General features: G+C 46.4%; 1 long non-coding RNA gene across 1 annotated transcript; it reads left to right on the top strand.

Moving 5' to 3' along the window:
- The first annotated feature begins 376 nt into the window (after positions 1–376).
- LOC144590067 (uncharacterized) lies at positions 377–4,921 on the top strand. The gene is made up of 3 exons (XR_013546159.1): positions 377–624; positions 2,765–2,890; positions 4,746–4,921. It is a non-coding gene; the product is annotated as an uncharacterized LOC144590067 (long non-coding RNA).
- The last annotated feature ends 2,112 nt before the right edge of the window (positions 4,922–7,033 follow it).

A 7,033-nucleotide genomic window follows, 5' to 3' on the forward strand; every position in this document is an offset into this window, starting at 1 on the left:
AAATCGATTAAGGTAAGATAAAGTGCTTTAAACTTTCAAAAAAAGCTGTTCATGAGCAAGTAAAGGCTTAATATGATATCAAATGCACAGCTCCACCTAATTCGTCAGGTCATATTTATTCATGATTTGTAGACAGGGAATAGCACACAAAATGTTAAATTTGTGGGGCGTCAGTGTTGATTGCTGCTGTAAATAGGCAGCAGTAGATCGCCCTCTGCTGGTGCAGCAAATCTCTGGCGACAAACGTCATCTATCTGGGTTTAACTATTCAAATGATCAGATATTAATACCTTATTTACACGGTTATAATGAGAAATGCTGAAAACTTCATTGTTTCTTTTTTCTTCTCGTACTCCAAAGTGGAAAGAGAGATATATTGATGTGGAAGAAGGAACTGGACATGCTGGTTCAAACCGAAGATGGACACAAAATGCTGTGGTAACTCAGCGGCACAGGCAGCATCTCTGGAGAGAAGGAATGGGTGACGTTTCGGGTCAAAACCCTACTTCAGACTGAACGTCGCGGGAAAGGGAAACGGGAGATATGGACGATGATGTAGAACAAATCAATGAATGATATGCAAAAAAATAACAATGATAAAGGAAACAGGCCACTGTTTGCGAGGTGAGAACGAAAAACTGGTGTGATTTGGGTTGGGGAGGGATGGGGAGAGAGGGAATGCAGGGGTAACTTGAAGTTAGATAAATCAATATTCATACCCCTGGGGTGTAAGCTGCCCAAGCGAAATATGAGATGCTGTTCCTCCAATTTGCATTTAGCCTCTCTAAACGCAATGATGGGGAGTTATTGAACAAATTGCCACCAACTAATTCTCTGTTCCAATCACAACTGCTTGGCCAGATATTCTATTTCAGTTTAATTTAGTTTAGAGATACAGCACGGAAACAGGCCCTTTGGCCCATCGATTCCGCACCGACTGGCTATCCCCACACACTAACACTAACCTACACACACTGGGGACAACTTATTCTTATACCAAGCCAATTAACCTACAAACCTGTACGTCTTTGGAGTGTGGGAGGAAAGCGAAGATCTCGGAGAAAACCTACGAAGGTCACTGGGACAATGTACAAACTCCGTACAGACAGCACCCGCAGTCAAGATCGAACCCGGGTCTCCGGCGCTGCAAGCGCTGTAAGGCAGCAACTCTACCGCTGTGCCTGTTCAGTTCTCCATTCCTCAGAACTTTAGCTTTCCACATCTGATTAGGGGCAGGACTATTTCCATTCATCTGTAAACATTTACTGTTCAGTCAGTCAATGTCTCCAAATGCAGTTATAACGTCATCCGGTGATAAGTGATAGGAGGGGGAGAGGGAGAGAGGGAGAGAGGGGGAGAGGGGGAGAGGGAGAGAGAGAGAGAGAGAGAGAGAGAGAGAGAGAGAGAGAGAGAGAGAGAGAGAGAGAGAGAGAGAGAGAGAGAGAGAGAGAGAGAGAGAGAGAGAGAGAGAGAGAGAGAGAGAGAGAGAGAGAGAGAGAGAAAGAGAATGCAAGGATTATTGAACTTAGAGAAATCAATATTCATTCTTTGGAAAAAGCTTGGATTGTTTTCTCTGGAGAGTCGGAGGAGTACAGAAAATTATAAGAGCAAGCATAACATCTTCTTCATTCTATCTGCTCGTGTTGAGAATTTCAGGAAGCAATGGACTTGGACACCAATATCCCATTAATACTGTTCTGGGTCTTTCAATTAACTGTCTACTATCCGGGTGCACATTTTGCTCAACACCTTCGCTCAGTCCGCCTGGACCAACCTGATCTCCCGGTTGCTAAACACTTTAATTCCCCTCCCAATTCCCACATTGACCTTTCTGTCCTAGGCCTCCTCCATTGTCAGAGTGAGGCTAAACGCAAATTGGAGAAACAGCATCTTGTCTTATATTTCGCCTGGGCAGCTTACAGTCCAGTGGTACGAATATTGATTTCAAGTAACCTTGGCATTCCCAGTGAGACCATTCGTCCCATCATCATCACTGCATTTTCAATACAGCTGCAGACGGATGTTTCTTCGACCGGTAAGTGAAACAGATCCGTGTACCAGGGAGACACAAGAAACTAAACATGCAGGAATTTTGAGCAAAAAACAAGTGTTGCCGGAACGCCGATTGATGGACCCCGGGAACATAGTCTGTCCATTTCCCTCCATAGATGTTGCCTGAGCCGATCTGTCCATCCAGCACTTTCAGTAATGGCCATCGCTCAGTGTGAAATATAGTGGGAGTGTGGATCCAACTCTTTGTGTGAGTTGAGTTGAGTTTGAGTTTACTTTATTGTCATGTGTACAGAGGTACAGTGAAAAACTTTTGTTGCGTGCTATTCTATTTGTGGAAAGATAATACATGATTACAACCGAGCCATCCACATCCATTGCTTAGAGATACACTATAAAGGGGATAACATTTAGTGTAAGAGAAAGTCCAGTAAAGTCCGATCACAGATAGTCAAAGGGTCTCCAATTAAGAGGATAGTATCTCATGATTGCTCTCTAGTTGTTGGTACGTTGGTCCCGTTGCCGGATAACAGCTGGGAAGAAACTGTCCCTGAATCTGGAAATGCGCCTTTTCATACATCTTTGCCTTTTGCCCGATGGGAGAGGGTAGAAGGAGTGGCCAGGGTGCGACCCGTTCTTGATTGTGCTACTGGCCTTGCTGAGGTGGTGTGAAGTGTGAATGGAGTCAATGGAAGGGAGGTTGGTTTGTGCGATGGTCTGGGCTGTGTCCATAATTCTCTGCAATTTCCTTGAGGTCAATGATGGAGCCGTTCCCAAACCATGATGTGGTGCATCCCGATGAAATGCTTTCCACCGCGCATCTGTAGACGTTAATGGGAGTTGTTGGGGACATGCCGAACTTCCTAAGCCATCTGAGGAGGTAGGTGTGATTTCTTCGCCATTCCTACAGTTTGGGTGGTCCAAGAGAAGGTGTTGGTGATATCTTCTCCTGGGAATTTGAAGCTTTTAACCTCCTTTACTTTGACGCCGTCTGTGGGTGCACGTTATATTTTATTTCAGTTGATTTCACATGGCTTTCGCCATCCACAAAAAAGCTTCCAGTTCGAACACATCCATACCATTGCCTAGTTTAGTTTATTGTCAAGCGTCCCGAGGTACAGTGTAAAGCTTTTTTTGTTGCGTGCTATCCATGCAAAGAGAAGATATCAATGATTACAATCAAGCCGTCCATGGTGCACAGATACAGAACAAAAGGTATTCAATTTATTCACAAAATGCTGGAGTAACTCAGCAGGCCAGGCAGCATCTCGGGAGAGAATGAATGCTGCCTGACCTGCTGAGTTACTCCAGCATTTTGTGAATAAATCGATTTGTACCAGCATCTGCAGTTATTTTCTTATACAAAAGGTATTCAATGCAAGATAAAGTCCAATAGTCCGATTAAAGATAGTTCAAATATCTCCGATGAAGGAGAGATAGATCGGGGCAGTATTCCAGCAGGTGAGACTGAAAGAGTTTAAGTATTTACAAAAGTAACAGGTCGCAAAATGGTTGCAGCCTTCATCATGTCGTATCTCCGTTGGCGCTACGGCCGAACACCGTGGAGTCGGCGGCCTCCAGCTGGGATCGACCTTGAAGACTCCGGTCGCAGGGCCTGGACTTACCATCTCGGAGGCTTCGGCCGTGGGCCCTGCAGACCGCAACATCTGGAGTTCGCAGGTCCCTGGCTGGCGACCGGCTTTCGGGAGCTCCAGCCGTAGCAGCTTCGACCGCCCCGGAGCGCGAGGTTTGATCGACCCGCTCGCAGGCCCTTCATCGCCCTGCGTGGCCTGGCCGCCGCACTTTCCATCGCCCGGTGGGGGCTCAGGACCTTCATCGGCCTGCTCGGCTCGGCTCGGCCCTGGGACTTTCCATCGCCCGGTGGGGGCTTCAAAAGTCGGGAGCCTCGATCGCCTCGTGGCACCACGGGAGAAGAATGAGGAGGAGATAAGACTTTTCTTTGCCTTCCATCACAGTGAGGGTGTGCTTGGAGTAATCACTGTGATGGCTGTTTGTGTTAAAATTGTCATTGTGTGTCTTGTGTTCTTTATTGTCTCCTGCCGGACCCTGACGTGAGAGGACGCTGGCGCTATTTGTTCGCCGCTTCTCCGTCAGGACAGTTCGTCTGTTTGTTTTTATGTCATGACTGTTTTTGTAAATCGTCTTTGAGCATTTGGAAAAGCGTTATATAAAATAAATGTTTATTATTATTATTATTATTCTTGCACGTTGTAACTTGCTTAGCTCAGCAGAAAAAGATAAAGCTGTGTCTAACCGTGAGAAGTGCAGCTAAGCAGAAAAAATAAAGCTGTGTCTAACCGCGAGAAGTGCAGCATGTACTTTAAAAAATCCTGAGCTTTAGTTGGCCTTGCTGAAAAAAAGAATAGGCTGAGATTGCATTATTAAGGAAAAAACTGACCTTTCGTTGGCTTTGCTAAAAGAAATATCAAGAATAAGATGAGATTGCTTTATTTTGAAAAAAAAGGACCTGCTGATGATTTCTTAATACCTTATATGGACATGGTCTTATTTCTTTCTCTACCTTGTGTGGGCATGATGTGAGTGGTGCCACCTCATTCACGGATAAGAAAAATATGTAACTATACCGTTTTGTCCCTTGTTTCTGAGAGTGGGACACGAGCTGAGCTTGGGTGTCGGAAGACCTCCCCACTCCTGCCTGGCGTAATAAAGACTTTACTCTTTTACCACTAACTGTTGCATTGTTGTCCGTCTAGAGAAAAACGAACTTTAACAAGACGATGGTCCAGTTGCCAGAGAACACCTGGGAATAAACTGGTCTCTTCTTCCCTTGCCGCTTCAGATGGAGGTTTCGTGTTGAAGAACAGGTTTCTGGGTGGGTGTTGGTTTACCCATGAGGATACCCAGAGCAGTGGATGGAGTAGAGAAACAATTGGTGGAAATTGGTGGGCGAGTGTTTTTCTTTATTTCAAAAATAAACTTTATTCTAAGAAACCCAAATCTGAGTTTAGTTTATTATCACGTGTACCGAGGTACAGTGAAATACTTTAATTGCGTGCTAACCAGTCAGCGGAAAGAATATACACCGAGACATTCGCAGTGTACACATCCATGATTAAAGGAAGAACGTGAAAAATGTTAAGTGTAAAATAAAGTCCAGTAGAGTCCGATTACAGATAGTCCGAGGGTATCCAATGAGGTAGATGGTGGCCCAGAACCGCTCTCTAGTAGTTGGCAGGGCCGTCTGATTATTGTGGCTGTGAAGGGTGAGTGCGTCCACACATCTCTGTCGTCAGCTTGCTCCCCCACCCCCCCCCTCTCTCCCCCCCCCCCCCCACCCCCCACATCCCCCACATCCACCATCCCTTATGTGTCACTTGTGTGGTTTGATGCTACGTGACTAACTGCGTGGGCTCTCCGCAAAGAAAGTGAAAGAATATCTTCCGCATTCCAGTCCAGTCTCCGGAGAGGAACCCGCGACAGCGATTGAACAGGTTCAGAATATCCTTCCCCGACAGACATAACCGCTGGCGTTAGAGTCGAGGCTGGGATTTGCCAAAGGCTAACCAGAGCTCTCAGCGCGGGGCTTGGAGTCAGTCCGGTGAGGTTCAGGGTCTGACTTCAGCGCTGACAGTGCAGGAGGGGGCTCCCAGCGAGACCATTCGTCCCATCGTAATCATTGCAACCCCACTGCAGCTGCAGACCGACACTTCCTCGACCGGCGAGTGAAACAGATCCGTGCACCAGGGAGACACAAGAAACGAAACATGCAGGAATTTTGAGCAAAAACAAGCGGAGCAGGAACTCCAATTGAGGGAGGCCGGGAACATAGTCTGTCCATTTCCCCCCATAGATGTTGCCTGAGCCGATGTGATCTTCCAGCGGTTGCGGCAAGAGACAATAGACAATAGACAATAGACGCAGGAGGAGGCCATTCGGCCCTTCGAGGCAGCACCACCATTCAATGTGATCATGGTTGATCATTCTCAATCAGAACCCCGTTCCTGCCTTCTCCCTACACCCCTGACTCCGCTATCCTTAAGAGCTCCATCTAGCTCTCTCTTGAATGCATTCAGAGAATTGGCCTCCACTGTCTTCTGAGGCAGAGAATTCCACAGATTTACAACTCCCTGACTGAAAAAGTTTTTCCTCATCTCCGTTCTAAATGGCCTACCCCTTATTCTTAAAATGTGGCCCCTGGTTCTGGACTCCCCCAACATTGGGATCATGTTTCCTGCCTCTAACGTGTCCAACCCCATAATAATCTTGTGTGTTTCGATAAGATCCCCTCTCATCCTTCCAAATTCCAGTGTATGCAAGCCTAGTCGCTCCAGTCTTTCAACATATGACAGTCGCGCCATTCCGGGAATTAACATAGTAAACCATCAATAGCAAGAATATCCTTCCTCAAATTTGGAGACCAAAACTGCACAAAGTACTCCAGGTGCGATCTCACTAGGGCCCTGTACAACTGCAGAAGGACCTCTTCGCTCCTATACTCAACTCCTCTTGTTATGAAGGCCAACATTCCATTGGCTTTCTGCACTTCCTGCTGTACCTGCATGCTTGCTTTCAGTGACTGGTGCACTAGGACACACAGATCTCGTTGTACGTCCCCTTTTCCTAACTTGACACCATTCAGATAATAATCTGCCTTCCTATTCTTACCACCAAAGTTGATAACCTCACACTTATCCACATTAAACTGCATCTGCCATGCATGTGCCCACTCACACAACCTGTCCAAGTCACCCTGCAACCTCATAGCACCTTCCTCACAGTTCGCACCACCACCCAGCTTTGTATCATCTGCAAATTTGCTAATGTTACTTTTAATCACTTCATCTGAGTCATTAATATATATTGTAAATAGCTGCTGTCCCAGCACCGAGCCTTGTGGTATCCCACCAGTCACCGCCTGCCATTCTGAAAGGGTCCCATTTATCCCCACTCTTTGCTTTCTGTCTGCCAACCAATTTTCTATCCAGTACCCTACCCCCAATACCATGTGCTCAAATTTTTCCCATTAATCTCCTAAGTGGGA

Source organism: Rhinoraja longicauda, unplaced genomic scaffold (genome assembly GCF_053455715.1).
Source record: "Rhinoraja longicauda isolate Sanriku21f unplaced genomic scaffold, sRhiLon1.1 Scf000113, whole genome shotgun sequence".
NCBI lineage: Eukaryota > Metazoa > Chordata > Chondrichthyes > Rajiformes > Arhynchobatidae > Rhinoraja > Rhinoraja longicauda.